Source organism: Ascaphus truei, chromosome 4 (genome assembly GCF_040206685.1).
Source record: "Ascaphus truei isolate aAscTru1 chromosome 4, aAscTru1.hap1, whole genome shotgun sequence".
Taxonomy (NCBI): Eukaryota; Metazoa; Chordata; class Amphibia; order Anura; family Ascaphidae; genus Ascaphus; species Ascaphus truei.
In genome coordinates, this window is record NC_134486.1 from 235,563,172 (window position 1) to 235,578,288 (window position 15,117).

Consider the following 15,117-nt stretch of genomic DNA (forward strand, 5'->3'; position numbering starts at 1 on the left):
TCCTCTATTAGGATGGAAGCCAGTCAAATGGTAGTGAGATCCCCTGCAGCTTAAAACAATACAGACATTTCTTGAGATACATTTCTGTTGCAAATTAATTACAGTACATGAGTGAACTGATCTTTGAGTAAATATGGACGGAACTATCTGATCACTTTTCTCAATGTTTAGACCCAACATCAATCCTAAGCCTTCATTTTAAAAAGTCAATATTTTCTGTTATGTTTGTTTCATAGACAAACAAGAAAAAAAACTGGCGCACAGCCAAGAATGGGTCCCAAAGATGTAATAAAATCTTCTTCTTTATTAAACCATCTAAAAAATGGAGGTGAACAGCCTCCTACACGTTTCGTGTAAAACACTTTATCAAGGAGCATGTATAGTGACAAACGTTAAAGGTTTATATACACAAATCAAAATACCTGTTTTCGTGCCAAAAGGTAGTGACGTGGACACGCCCACAATGCGTGATGACATCACTAGTCCGTCGGGACGGCTCACACCTATCCTACAGCGTCTGGAAGCCGGAGATCAAAGTCCACCCCCCCCCCCGGCGGCCCGCAGCACATGTTGGGAGCATAACAATGTCCAGGGCCTGCCCGTCGAGTCCACGGCGAGCGCGGAAGCGGAAGATTCCATTCACCGCATCATCGCCGTAAGCGGCTTCCCGGCAGCTTCTTGATAAAGTGTTTTACACGAAACGCGTAGGAGGCTGTTCACCTCCTTTTTTTAGATGGTTTAATAAAGAAGAAGATTTTATTACATATTTGGGACCTATTCTTGGCTGTGCGCCAGTTTTTTCTCTTGTTTGTCTGTGAAGATTTGTTCTATCTCATCCCACTTGGCTGCACGCTCATCAGGATTTGGGACTAAAGGGGCATCTGTGAGTATCATTCATTATTCTTTACATTACTTATTGTGAGTCCAGGATCTATCCCAATGAGGGTTTGACTGGGTTTTCACAGCCCTTGTCTTGCCCTTCAGGGAGTATTGGTCTGTTTGGGGACTTTACTGCAAGCATCAATCAGAATATCCCCCTGTCCCATCCTGTTTATTTGCATATAACTTATATCATAATATGAAAAGGATCCAGCATTGAGCGCCTTAGTCACTTTTTTCTCTGTTTGTTTCATATATTGTGTATGTTAAATGGGCAACTAGTCATAAAAGGTCTTTCGTGATGATCATATGTTTTTATGCTCATGTTTTCTTGAAATCATACATCTTTAATCTAGTGTTATTTAATTTCAGTAAATTACTACATACTATGTAGACATGCTAATTTCTCAACTCAAAGGTACAATAAGATACCACAACAGTATACATGATCCTCGTTTTCCTACAATTATTTCTATGTTTTGTTATTTTAAACTCACTATTGCTGGGTACATGGAGTATCCTATGTACAGAAGGGTAATAAATTATGGAAAGACTCACAAAGTGCTCTCATTCTTTACTTTTCCTTTCTCACCAATTTCACGCTCTCATGGACTTTGCTCATACCTTGTTTTGCACAAAACAAACAAAACTTCAAATACTTAGAAGAAAAGGATCCAGTGATGAGACACACTTGGCTACGAGTAGAGTACAGACCCTTCCTTTTTCTGTCTGTTTCTGTTCCATTAAATACCTCAATCCAAGAAATGCGGAAAATACGATATGTTTTTGGACCGCTACTGAAAGTTTTGAGTGTACTGGTGACTGGATTTTATTAGAGTAAAATAAAATAGAAATTTCCTGAACCTAGTTTTCAAGTGCCTTGGCTGCATATAAGAGGAATTAGCCACTGACCCTCTTCACATGCAAATTAAGAGTTTTTGCTTAAGAAACACATAGGATACATTCCAATCACTCTATTCCAAAGTAGAACTACAGTTACATACTGTAGGCAAATAAAATAACAGGTCTCTGCTTATGTGTTTAAATTCAAACATTTTACAACAGTGCATGTGGACCTTTCAACACGAGTGGCTACAGTCTACAAGCAACTCTAGAACTAAAGAGATTACTGGTAACAATATAAAGGAAATACAGTGTGATCAGCCATAATCTTCTATTACCTTGAATGTGCGTTTTCAGATGATCACAGTGTTATTGGATGCTTCAGGGCTGTGACAGAAGTTTGTAACCAATAAAGTCCCGACTCAGCCTGCAGCAACCTCCCCATAAACCTAGGTCCCCTTTCCTCTCTGAATTATATATTATGTAGCCCCAATATTCTCTGCAACTGTCCTGAGCCTTTTCAGCCCTGTTTTCCATGTACTATATTATATTGGGATATTCCCCATTGCACATCATATGCCTTGTACTGTGGTACAGTTCTTTTTATGTATTTTGCTGTTATGAACTGTCCCCATTGTACTTTATTATTCCCCTCTGTGCTGACTCCTGCCAGGGCTAAAACACAATTGGCTAGGCTTTTAAACCCCATGCATTTTCACATCAAAGGACGGTTCAGTATTATTAGTCACCCCTGAGGTCACTTTCTGAGATTTACACTGGTGGAAAATGTAATTTTTAACATATACTGTAGCTTGCAAACCTCCCCTGGAGTAATAAAAACACTTAACCCCTTAAACGCTAGAACACTCACCTTGTAATCCCTAGACCTTGGAAACCAAATTCCCCCCATACATCTTTTCCTTCCAATACCCCATGGACCAATTGTATATTATAGGCTAAAGCTGTAACATTCCGGGCATTATTGAAATTCCTGCTCTCTGATTGGTTAAAATTCTGGGCATTATTCATTCAGTATTAACAATTGAATGAAGGTGTGACAAAGTCACAGAATCACCCACAGATAGTACATTTGTGGTTAAAACTTCATTGAATTAGGGCTGTTTATTTGTTACAGTCGTGAAGTATATTGATTGGTTCCTAATTGTGACTGGTCAGGGAACACCACGTGGAATTTTAAAATTGTTTTTGTGTATTTTAGTTTGTGTCACCTATATCACTTATGGTTTTTCACGTTGTATCATCACTGTATAAAATATAAATATAATGTCAATGTGGTGTGCACCACAAATGTACTATCTGTGGGTGATTCTGTGACTTTGTCACACCTTCATTCAATTGTTAATACTATTAGCATTAAGTACATAGGCAGCACCCATTTATGTCTTAAACCAATTAGAAAAAGAGGGAAAAAACTCTAATTATTATTGATTAAGTGAGCGGTGTGGTTCTCCTATTGTGTTGCATTATTCATTCAGTAATGCCCGGAATTTTTGGCAGCTTGCAAAGTGTTTATTTCTAGCCAATCAGCTTTTACTTTTGTCAGAACAGCTCTGAGACAGGGAAGGGCATTGGTCAGGAGGCAGAAGCCAGGCAGTGACTCCTCCCCCTTCCTCCGTGAACAGAGCTCCACCGACAGTTGACTTAAGGAGTGAGAGAGTGCATTTGTAACGGCAAAGTAAGTGTCTGTCTGCAGAGTTTGTTTGTAGCTGCAGTTTCTATCTATCTAGTGTGTTTGTCTGCTGCAGAGTTTGTGTGTGTGTGTCTGCTGCAGAGTTTGTGTGTGTGTCTGCTGCAGAGTTTGTGTTTGTGTGTGTGTGTGTGTCTGCTGCAGAGTTTATGTGTAGGTGCAGAGTGTGTGTGTGTGTATGTGGCTGCTGCAGAGTGTGTGTGTGTCTGCTGCAGAGTTTGTGTGTGTGTGTGTGTGTTTGCTGCAGTGTGTGTTTGTGTGTGTGTGTAGCAGCAGAGTTTGTGTGTGTGTGTGTTTGTAGCTGCAGAGTTTGTGTGTGTGTGTGTCGTTGCAAAGTTTGAACAGGACATTACTGGCCAATAATGCCCTGGCTGGGTTAAAGTCCCTCGGCTTCATCTCGGGCTTTCAACTCTTCCAGCCAGGGCATTATTGGCCAGTAATGCCTGTTCTTTGGGGATTATTACGTAAGTATAACCCCTGCCTGAAAGCACCCAGTGCCATCTTAACACATGGGCATGCTGCGCAGATGCCCGGGGGCCCCACAAGCATAGGGGCCCCATGCTAATCTATGCACAGACCAGAATTTAACACTCATTTTTCGATCACCCGCCTCAACATTCAAATCTCCCGCTAACTCGGTAGAAGGAGAAAAATTACGATTTATAGCGGAGAGTTGGCATGTCTGCATTCGCGAGAGAAATTTTGCAGGGCCCAGTGCACTGCTTTGCCCGGGGGCCTATAATGCTGTTAAGACGGCCCTGAAAGCACCAACCTTTGTGCAGACGGCTTCCCAAATAAGGACTTATTTGTTCAATTCCCCTTTGTTTTGCTGTGTGCGGTCAGTATTTTAAACCATTCTCTGGTGTACCAGTACCCTTCCTAATTAACCTATTAGTTTGATAGCACTCTTGCCTGCCTGGTTGTTCACTTACATGCTCAGCACAGCTCCACATTGCCTTAGTTTAATTCTTCAGACTTTTGACCGCTGCATGTTATATTAATTTGAATGACTTTTTCAAGGTTTTGCTTTAGTGTGTTTCTGGGAGTTTTGTGACCTTTGGTTTATGTAACAGATGCTACTGTTTCTAGAAACTACTGTATATTTTTTATAAGTGATCAAAGCTTTTTCTTGAGTGTCTGTGCTTCCCGGTAAAGTGTGGGGTACCCCAGTGTATATGAGTAGGCACTACTGTAGACAATGAAAGGCTGGGAAGTGCTCTTCGGTAGCCCGATCGGCTGTTCCAGATGGTGGCACGCTTCTTATAGCTTTTGTTTTAGGCATTGTACTGCAGCAAGAGATGAATTCCCTGGCAGTCTGAGGTAGAAAGAGTTATCCAGGCTGGTGGAGTCTTTGTAAAAACTAATTTCTCCTATTGTCTTCATTTTATGTACCGATGGTCATGCCGTTCTATTACAGGGGATTATGGACTAAGTTCTAATAAGAGATATAGGAAAAAGTCAAGCTTTATTTTGACTAAAATAAAGATAAGTAAAACAGCACTGCATGGTTTAAAGTAAAAGCAAACAAAAAAGAACATTGTGTAGGGAGGTAGGGGCAGGGGTTAGTTGCCCCAGGGAGTGTGGTTAGGTCTTCCGGGGATTGCCGGAGGGGTTAACCCCTTCACTACCTTAGTGGTTATAGTTGGGGTAATTACCCTGGGGAGGGTTGTTTAGGCCTAACAGTTAACCGCTTGGTTACCTTAGAATTGCAACAGGGTTAGGTCGTGTATTTTGTTTATGTATTAACCCCTTTGGTGACCACAGGCATCTTTGATTACCCCTTGGTAACAACAGGGATCAAACGGGTTAATGTTATTTCTATCTCATGCTTCTGAAATAATAGTTATTACAGAAGCCTAGGATATAAATATGATCGCAATGTGGGGATCATTAATGCATTTATAAATAGCCGTATTAATTCCTGCACTACTCAATTACACAATTATTATTACGATTTTGATGTATACCAACTTACAATTGCGGTAATAACGATATTTTTTAGTGGGTAAAATATTAACTCCCTTCAACTTTGCTGAATGTGAATTTTTACATTTCTGTTAAACTCCTGGAATATTTTGTAAATGAGTATTGCTGACCTGAGTAAGAGAGAACTCTCAAAAGTTTGTCTTGTAATATCAATTGTTAGTCCAAGTAAAAAGGTATAAACAGATACTGAAATACTCATTTACTCTGCACTATTACTCCATATAAATAGAGTAATAATAATAAGCAGGTCTAATGTACTGTAAGGAGTGGGCTCATTCTAGGCAATCCTAATATTGCAGTCACTTAACCCATGCAGATTTATTTTTAACAACTGGTAAACTGTCTTCTATGAAAGAACTATATTTAGTGACCTGATACTGACAAAAATGAGAGAACGTCTTTCTCGACAGAAATATCTCAAACTCCAAAGTACAAAACATAATTTTCCTCTTATTGTGATTTTTAGTACATTCAGATATATTAAGGCTGTTTTTGTTTCCATGAGATGTGTCCAGATATAGTATTAAAAACAGTTGCTTCCTTAATGATAATACACTAAATCCATCTCATCTTATACTCTAGGATTATAAAGAACAAATAATGATCCATAAAATGACATAGGACCTGGCAGGAAGCTTCATCCTAATGGGCAACTGATACTGTACTTCACAAGAGAAAATACTTTAAATATGTACTTGTTTAGCCAACAGAAATTCAAATCAAATGTTGTTTTGTTGCATTGTGAAGAATTGCAATGTGTAATTTTGATTCAACTAAATACAGTTTATATGTCACTATATACAACTAGAATGGATTTACCTGTTTGATCGTCTCAATGTGGGTTTAAAGATGGCCAATGTTTGTGGAATCATAGCGCTAGATCATTGCATAGGTTCAAATGGTAATTGAGCACCTTGTAAAAATAATAGAGTTAGTTTATGTTGCCGGATAGTGAGGTACTCCTTAGGTCCCGTCTGACATCTTACAGTATATCATCCATAAAATGTTAGATAATATTCAGGTGGATCTAGAGGCAAAGATAAATCTTAAAACAGCTATCCCTTCTATTATCAAACTCCTGTCAGTACTTCATTCAGGGTAGTGTAGTTGTATGGGGTGGACTTTTTGAGCCATATTCTCGAACAGTTATTGAAGATATTGGTATCTTGGTTAAAACAATTAATCAAATGTCCGGTGATTCTGCAGTCTATTATTGAGACAGCTTAAACAAACAAGCATATAATTTGATGGTACATACCGTAAGAACCACGTTATCCACCTACTCTGCCCATTTTCATATCTTATGAAAAACCTCAGACCCAATTTGATCCTTGGCTTTATTTTATATTTAGGCTATCCTTATGTCTATCCCAAGTATTTTCTAATCCCCTTACTGTATTAAATGAGTGTGTATGTACATCTTTATTTATATACTTTAGCACAATCTATGTACATGGCACTTCACACCAGTAATACAGGTGACATATTAATATAACACATAAGCACTTTAGAGATGAAATTAAGATTAGGAAAAGGAGTCCCTGCCCGAAGATCTTACAATCTAAGTGGAAAGTAGGAAGACTGTACAGGTAGAGTAGGAGTATGTTCTGGTAAGTGCATATTCAAGGGGCCAAGGTCGATGCATGAGGTGTATAGTATCGGTCACAGAGCTACCCATATACTTCCTTAAAGAGGCGAATGTAAAGATGGGTTTTAAAAGGTGGATAGAGAGGATACTATTTGTATGTTGAGGGGAAGGGCATTCTAGAGGAATTGGGCAGTGTGTGAGAAAGGTTTTAGGTGGGAGAGGGCTTTAGATACATAAGGGGTAGAGAGAAGACATCCTTGAGCAGAACACAAGAGTCGGGACGGTGTATAGCAAGAAATTAGGGCTGAGATGTAAAGAGGAAGTCAGTGTGAGGATCTATCACAGGCTCTGCCCCCATCAAGCTCCAGTTGCCGGATTGGCTTTAGTCCTGTTCCTGTCTGTGGTGCAGCTCTGCGCCTGATTGGTTCATCCTTCTATTTATACTTTACCAGGAAGTTGGCGGAGCATAGTCTCACGTGATGTGTGCTGGTCTCAAGCACTTCTACCTGACCTTGCCTTGCCTCTGTTGCTTTCTCCAACCCTCGACTCGGCTAGTGACCTCTACGATCCATATCTCTCCACTCTTCGACCTCAGCTTGTCCTACTACTACTCTGCTCAGCAGGAACCCTGACCTGGCTACCCACGACGATGAGTCCTATATCCGGACACTGCTTTGTGTCTCCAGGTCGGTGTATTAATATCGCCACCTCAGTCTCACTGTTCTGTCCTGTTTGTGGTGAGCACTCGTTACAGTCAGGTTCTTCCACCAGGAAGTTGGCGGAGCATAGTCTCACGTGATGTGTGCTGGTCTCAAGCACTTCTACCTGACCTTGCCTTGCCTCTGTTGCTTTCTCCAACCCTCGACTCGGCTAGTGACCTCTACGATCCACGTCTCTCCACTCTTCAACCTCAGCTTCTCCTTCTACTACTCTGCTCAGCAGGAACCCTGACCTGGCTACCCACGACGATGAGTCCTGTATCCGGATGCTGCTTTGCATCTCCAGGTCGGTGTATTAACATCGCCACCTCAATCTGACGGTTCCGTCCTGTTTGTGGTGAGCACTCTTTACAGTTAGGTTCTTCCTGGACATCCTTCTCCCAGCCACAGATCCTTTGTCTCTCCACCGGGTGTTCTTCTGTTCCTGTCTCCTGTGGGTTTTTCTCTGTCTATTTCTTCTTGGTTCTCCTGTCTTCTGTCTCTTCCTGCCTTTATAACTTTCTGCATTCTGTTCCTGTTTGCCTTTACTTTGTGTTCCCTGACTTCTCTGCCTGAACCTGTTCCTGTATTTTGTTCTGTCCCTTCCAATAAAAGGCCCTTGCCTGCAACTAGGCTTGTCCCCATCTGTTCTTTGCCCTGCCCATGTTCCTGTGGATTCCCTGCTGCTGACCCCTGCCTGTGACAAGAAGAGGAAGGTGTTTAGATTTTTGAAGTCAGAAGGGAAGGAGGCATTGTATCAGAATTATAACAAAAATTGCACAAGGGCAATCAAATTAGCAAAAATGGATAATGAAAAAAGGATTGCAATAGAAAGTAAGATCAACCCTATAAAGCTCTTTAAGTACCTTAATAACAAAAAAAAATGAGAAAAGAAAATATAGAATCCTTTCAGTGTGAGATGGGCAGGCAGATTATTGGAGAAAAGGAAAAAGCAGAGGTATTAAACAATTTTTTTTGCCTCTGTGTTTACCAGGGAAGAATCAATTTCAATTGTAGTGCCACAGGAGGAAGTCACAACCTCCAAATTAATGAACAATTGGTTAACTGAGGAAGAAGTTCATAAGCGGCTTGAAAAAATTAAAGTAAATAAGGCACCTTGCCCCAATGGTATACATCCAAGAGTTCTCAAGGAGTTAAGTTCAGTAATAGCCAAACCATTATATTTAATATTCAAGGACTCCATTTCCACAGGCTCAGTACCACAAGATTGGCGTAAAGCAGATGTGGTGCCTATATTTAAAAAAGGAGCTAGATCACAACCGGGGAATTACAGACCTGTAAGCCTGATTTCAATAGAAATAGAAACTATTTGAAAGTTTAATACGGGATAATATTCAGGAATACCTAATGGAAAACAAAATCATTAGTAATAGTCAGCATTGATTTATGAAGGATAGATCATGCCAAACTAACCTTATTTGTTTCTTTGAGGCGGTAAGTAGGAACTTAGACCAGGGTAATGCAGTTGATGTGGTCTACTTAGATTTTTCAAAAGCTTTTGATACAGTTCCACACGAGGTTGAAAACTGGTTGAAAGATAGACAACAGAGGGTTGTCATAAATGAAACTTTTTCAGGTTGGGCTAAGGTCGTGAGTGGAGTACCTCAGGGATCGGTACTGGGACTCCTGCTTTTTAACTTGGTTATTAATGAACTTGAGGTTGGCATCGAGAGCAAAGTCTCCATCTTTGCTGATGATACTAAATTGTGTAAGGTAGTAGAATCAGAGCAGGATGCAATTTCTCTCCAGAAGGACTTGGAGAGACTGGAAATGTGGGCAGGTAAATGGCAGATGAGGTTTAATACAGATAAATGTAAGGTTATGCATTTGGGATGCAAGAATAAACTTGCGATTTACACATTAAATGGGGATAAATTGGGGGAATCCTTGATGGAGAAGGATTTAGGAGTGCTTGTAAACAGCAGGCTTAGCAATAGTGCCAAAAGTCATGTAGTAGCTGCAAAGGCAAACAAGATCTTATCTTGCATTGAACGGGCAATGGATGGAAGCAAAGTAAACATAATTACACCCCTTTACAAAGCATTAGTAAGACCGCACCTTGAGTATGGAGTACAATTTTGGGCGTAGAGAAGGGAAGCAGGCACACGGACTTATGCAAAAAGATATTTAATGTGCCGCAAAGAAATCCAACATTTCGGCAGAGTCTCACTGCCTTTATCAAGGAGAGGGCTGCCTGCTTCCCTTCTCTACACTGTATTTCCCTGGGATGTCTGGAAATCCCTGGACCCAGTGCACCGGCAGATAAGTACCCCCCTCAGCACCATATTGCAGTGTGCATGTACTCCTCTCTATGACTGTACAATTTTGGGCGCCACTCCTTAGAAAAGACATTCTGGAGCTAGAGAGAGTGCAGAGAAGAGCCACCAAATTAATAAAGGGGATGGACAATCTTTTGAGGAGAGGCTAGCTAAATTAGATTTATTTACATTAGAAAAGAGGCGTCTAAGAGGGGATATGATAACTATATACAAATATATTCGGGGACAATACAAGGAGCTTTCAAATAACTATTCATCCCAAGGGCAGTACAAATGACACGAGGGAATCCCTTTAGGTTGGAGGAAAGGAGATTTCACCAGCAACAAAGGAAAGGGTTCTTTACAGTAAGGGCAGTTAAAATGTGGAATTCATTGCCCATGGAGACTGTGATGGCAGATACAATAAATTTGTTCAAAAAATGTTGGGCATCTTTTTAGAAAGGAAAGGTATACAGGGATATACCAAATAAGTATACATGGGAAGAATGTTGATCCAGGGATTAATCCGATTGCCAATTCTTGGAGTCAGGAAGGAATGTATTTTTCCCCTTAATGGGGTTCTTTGTTTGCCTTCCTCTGGATCAATAAGTAAGTATAGATATAGAATAAAGTATCTGTTGTCTAAATTTAGCTTAGGTTGAACTTGATGGACGTATGGCTTTTTTCAACTTCATCAACTATGTAACTATACTGTATGTAACTATGTTCTTCCTATATATGCTCAGCCTGCTCTCGGGCACATTGGCTGAGCATAACCTTGTGTATGTATTCTGTGTTCACTGCAGTTCTGCCTCCTGTATGAACCTTGCCTGTCTTGTCCTGTGTTGCCTGACCTTGTTTGCTTTTTGGATTCTGCACTTCTCCGCTCCTGACCCGGCTTACCAATGACGATCCGTACCTCTCCGCTCCTGACCCTGGGTTACCCACGACTTACCAATGACGATCCGTACCTCTCCGCTCCTGACCCTGGGATTTCCACGACGATCCGCACCTCTCCAATCCTGACCCTGGCAAAAGTACCTGCAACGATCCGTACCTCTCCAATCCAGACCTTCGCAAGTATCACTAACCATCCTGACCTCTCCTACCCCGACCCAGCTACCACGACCTATCTATACTCCAGACGCGCCCTCACGGCTGTGGGTTGGCGTTGACCAAATCCCCACCTTGGCCTCACAGTCACACCTTGTTTGTGGTGAGCGCATTGTTATAATGACCTCCAGAAGATCTGTCAGCTCTCACAAATTTTCTATGCGTCTCCATCATAGGGTGTACAGTATCTCATGGAATCTGTGATATTTGACAGGTCCCCAAATGAATGTGGCCAGACACTGCACTGCCTCTGGTGCTTGCTGCTTGACATGCTGGGTTTATATCTCTCAGTGCTCATTGCTTGGCTCTCTGCAACCCAGAAATCCTCACGCAGATGGCAGTAGGCATGCAGGGGAGAGGCATGATGTGCTCTAGAGGTTTAGATAAGTTGACCCTATGCTGCCCCCCTCTAGTCATCTTGAATGTGGTCATCACACCCTCCTCTGCCCCCTTCCCTCTCTCCTGCTTTCCCCTTATCAAACTTCTGCTGTCCTCTACCTCATCTACCATCTGATATCCTTTCCCCCATGTAACTAAGCCACTTCCTGCTTGAGACGAGCATAAAGACAAGGATAGTTGAGGTACGTGCAGTGGTCGGGGCAGGCTGAAGACAAGGATAGTTGAGGTACGTGAGCCAGGTCTGGTAACGTGGAAGACAATAGGTATAAGCACGCTGCATGAACTGGAACTTTGCTCGGCAACTTCCTGCTCAGAGGGCTGCCTTTTAAAGGAAGTTGCCAGAGACAAAGATGGACGATTCGGCCACAGAGGGCGAGCAAGAGCAAAATCCAGAACTGGAACCTGAAAACCCAGAAAGGGTTTTGCCAAACCTCATACCCCATCTGCCTTCAGTTGCCCTCCACCCTATCCATCCTCTGCTGTCAGTGTTTCATTCTATTCTCACAGCACTACTGCTTTACTGCAGCTGATAAACCTGTAGAGATGCCCCATTTTTATTTGCAACTAGCTGATATACCCAGCGTTGCCCGGGCGTGGAAGGGCAGGGGGCATGGAGTGGAAGGGCAGGGGGGGGCAAAGGGCAGGGAGGGGGGCAAAGGGCAGGGAGGGGGGGCAAAGGGCAGGGAGGGGGGACAAAGGGCAGGGGGAGGGAGGGCAGGGGGCAGGGGGAGGGAGGGCAGGGGTAGGCAAAGGGCAGGGTCAGGGAGGGCAGGGGGGGCAAAGGGCGGGGGGAAAAGGGCAGGGGGCAGGGAGGGTAGGGGGGGCAGGGAGGGTAGGGGGGCAGGGAGGGTAGGGGGAGCAAAGGGCAAGGTGAGTCTTGGACGCGTTAAATAACCCATTCCCCTGTTTTTACTCACCTTGCACACGGCCGCGCTCCTGTTCCTACGGGTACTGGCCGCCGTCCTCCTCCAAATCAGGCTCCTCAGTGGAGAGGCTGAGACGCTAGGTGCTGTGCCTTTCGCGGGGAGAGGCGGAGACAGCCGGAGGAGCGCCCTGTGTGAGGGGAGAGACGCACAGTGCGTGCTCTGTGTGAGTGGGTGGGGGGGGTTAGCGAGAGCACCGGGTGAGGTAGTGGCCTATGTGTGTTGAGAGCCGTGGGGAGGTGAGAGTTCCCTGCTGTGTCCGGGGCGCTCGCTCCGCTCCCTCGCTGACTGTAGCAGCGCCGGGGGGGGGGGGGTTGAAAGCGCGGGAAACAGGGAGATACGGGGTGTGGAGGAGGTGCGCGCGGGTCACGATGACTTGGATTTCAGCCTGATGTTCGGGGAGGAAGAGGCGGAGCCTCCGGGACCGGCAGGTAAGAGACCGGGAGATGTGCTGCTAACTCTGTGAGCCCCACCCCCCGGGTTATACATGGTGCTAATGTATGTAACACCCCCCCCCCTACTGTGTGTGTGTGTGTGTGTTGTGTGTCCTTTGGCTCGTCACTCCGCCTCAGGCCAATGTGAGGTGTGCGGGGGCGGGCGGGCGGGCCAAGGGACCAATGAGATTTCCCCTAGGGACAGAGGCCATGCAGACATCCAGACAGGCTTACAGTGCTTTCACAAATATAGTATAAAGATAGCACATTTTGTAAGGTTTAAAATTCTTGCATGTTATATAAAAAAAAATCCCCAATTCACTCCAAATCCTGCAAATTCATCACCTGCGCACTATTCATTGGAAGTAAGGGAATTACAAGTGCATTTCATGCTAGAGTCCTATTGAGTAGAGGACCCAGAGTCATATATATATTCCACATGGCGAAATATTTGTGAACAAACCTGAAGTACCTGGGAAATATGCTAAACTAAAACATTTAAAAATATTTAGCTTATTTCTCTCGGTCTTCCTCTATGTCTTCCTCCCCATCTCCCTTTCTCTGTCTACCCTGTTCTTCTCCCTCTCTATCACCTCCTGTAAAGGCCATATTTCAGGCTCTGGATTAAAGATTAACAAACACAAAAGAAAAGAAGAGCAAGCTCCCATAGTGTGATCAGTATTTAATAAAATTTATCAAAACACATAGCTTGAAGAATCAATGATAAGTGTGCCCTATTAATTGATATAAACAGAGATGTATCAAAACTGGGCACAAAAATAAGAGAACAAAATCAAAAAGACACAAAAGTGTCATTCGATAGAAGAATTCAATGTACTCTATACAGTTGGTGTGACCCTACATAGTGTAAAAAGGGTAACAGCTGATCTGCAAGTACTGTAGATGTGACAAGTCCAGTACCATATGGTTGATTCTGCCTGTATAATGGTATTTGCAGGGGGGCTTTAGATTAGGTCAGGGTAACAAACAACCGGAGCACTGGCGTGGTTTAGGTGACTTCTCTGCCCTAGTAAGGCTCCGCCCACCTTGAGCTCAACAGCAAGTGTGCTGACGCCAACTTTCAGGATGTGCTCCTAATTAGCCCAACACCACTTATTTTACCAACTTCTTCTGAATTAAAAATTACTGGCAATTTTTTGCCGAAACTGTCCGATTCTGCAATCTGAAAATGGGAAAATTGCACTTGGTTCGTGAACCTAGTTGAAAAATTTGCACACTTCTAACTGGGAGATTGAAAGAGAAGAGCTTGGTTAGTTTTATGAGGAGTGGAGATAGCCAGTGGCTTTAGTATCATTCTGTAATGTATGTCTTGAAGATGAAATTGACCAACTGAGTAGTAAAAGGGGTGATTAAACTATCTGCAGGCTGCACAACTAGTGCAATACAACATTATACTATATTTATCAGAGAAAACAACGTTCTGCAAACCAGTCGGATTTCCTTTCTTTTAAATATGTGGTGCGTTATTAGGACCAGTATTGAACCCTTTTTGAAGATGAAAGATGTTAATAATTAGCCCTTTAAATAATTTTAGAAATGACATTGCACAACTGACATCTGTAGGATATCCTCAGATAAACCCCTTGCCAGTAAATCTTTAAGTAACTTCCGTAGGTAGGAAACATGCTCTCCATCACGACTTATCAAACTTTCTTTCTCCATCTATAAATCAGAGCTCTCATTTTATAAACATTTACATCCATTCTCAATGAATTGTTATGCTGTTTATTTGGGTTTTCTATAGGACATCTGGGAAATGCTTATAGGACATTTCCTACTCTCTGGAGGGGTCTAAGTATCCAAATGCTTGCTTAACAGACCAGCAGATCTATGTACCCAGGCCCGATAACAAGAGGAGGGGGGTGGGGCGCAGGGACATCTGACAGAGGGGGAGAAGAAAGATGGAGGTGGGAGAGGTGAGTGTGAGAGAGAGGAGTTGGGAGGATGAGAATGAGAGATGTGGGAAAGGAGAGAAAAGTAGAGAGGGGGAGTTTGTGAGAGAGAGGGGGGAATTCAATTTTAATTAATTAACATTGGAATGTACAATACTAATTTGTGATCCTGTATAGTTCAAAAACACCATTGACCATTTTTTAAATATGATTTTTTATTGGCACAGAGTAAACTTAAACAAATTGGTAGGTCACCTTCTAATATAGGTAAAAGAAAATGTGGGAATTATGAATGTAACAGGAATAACACAAGAGCAGAAGCAACTCCAGGCAGCACGTAGGCAGTCAGTATGC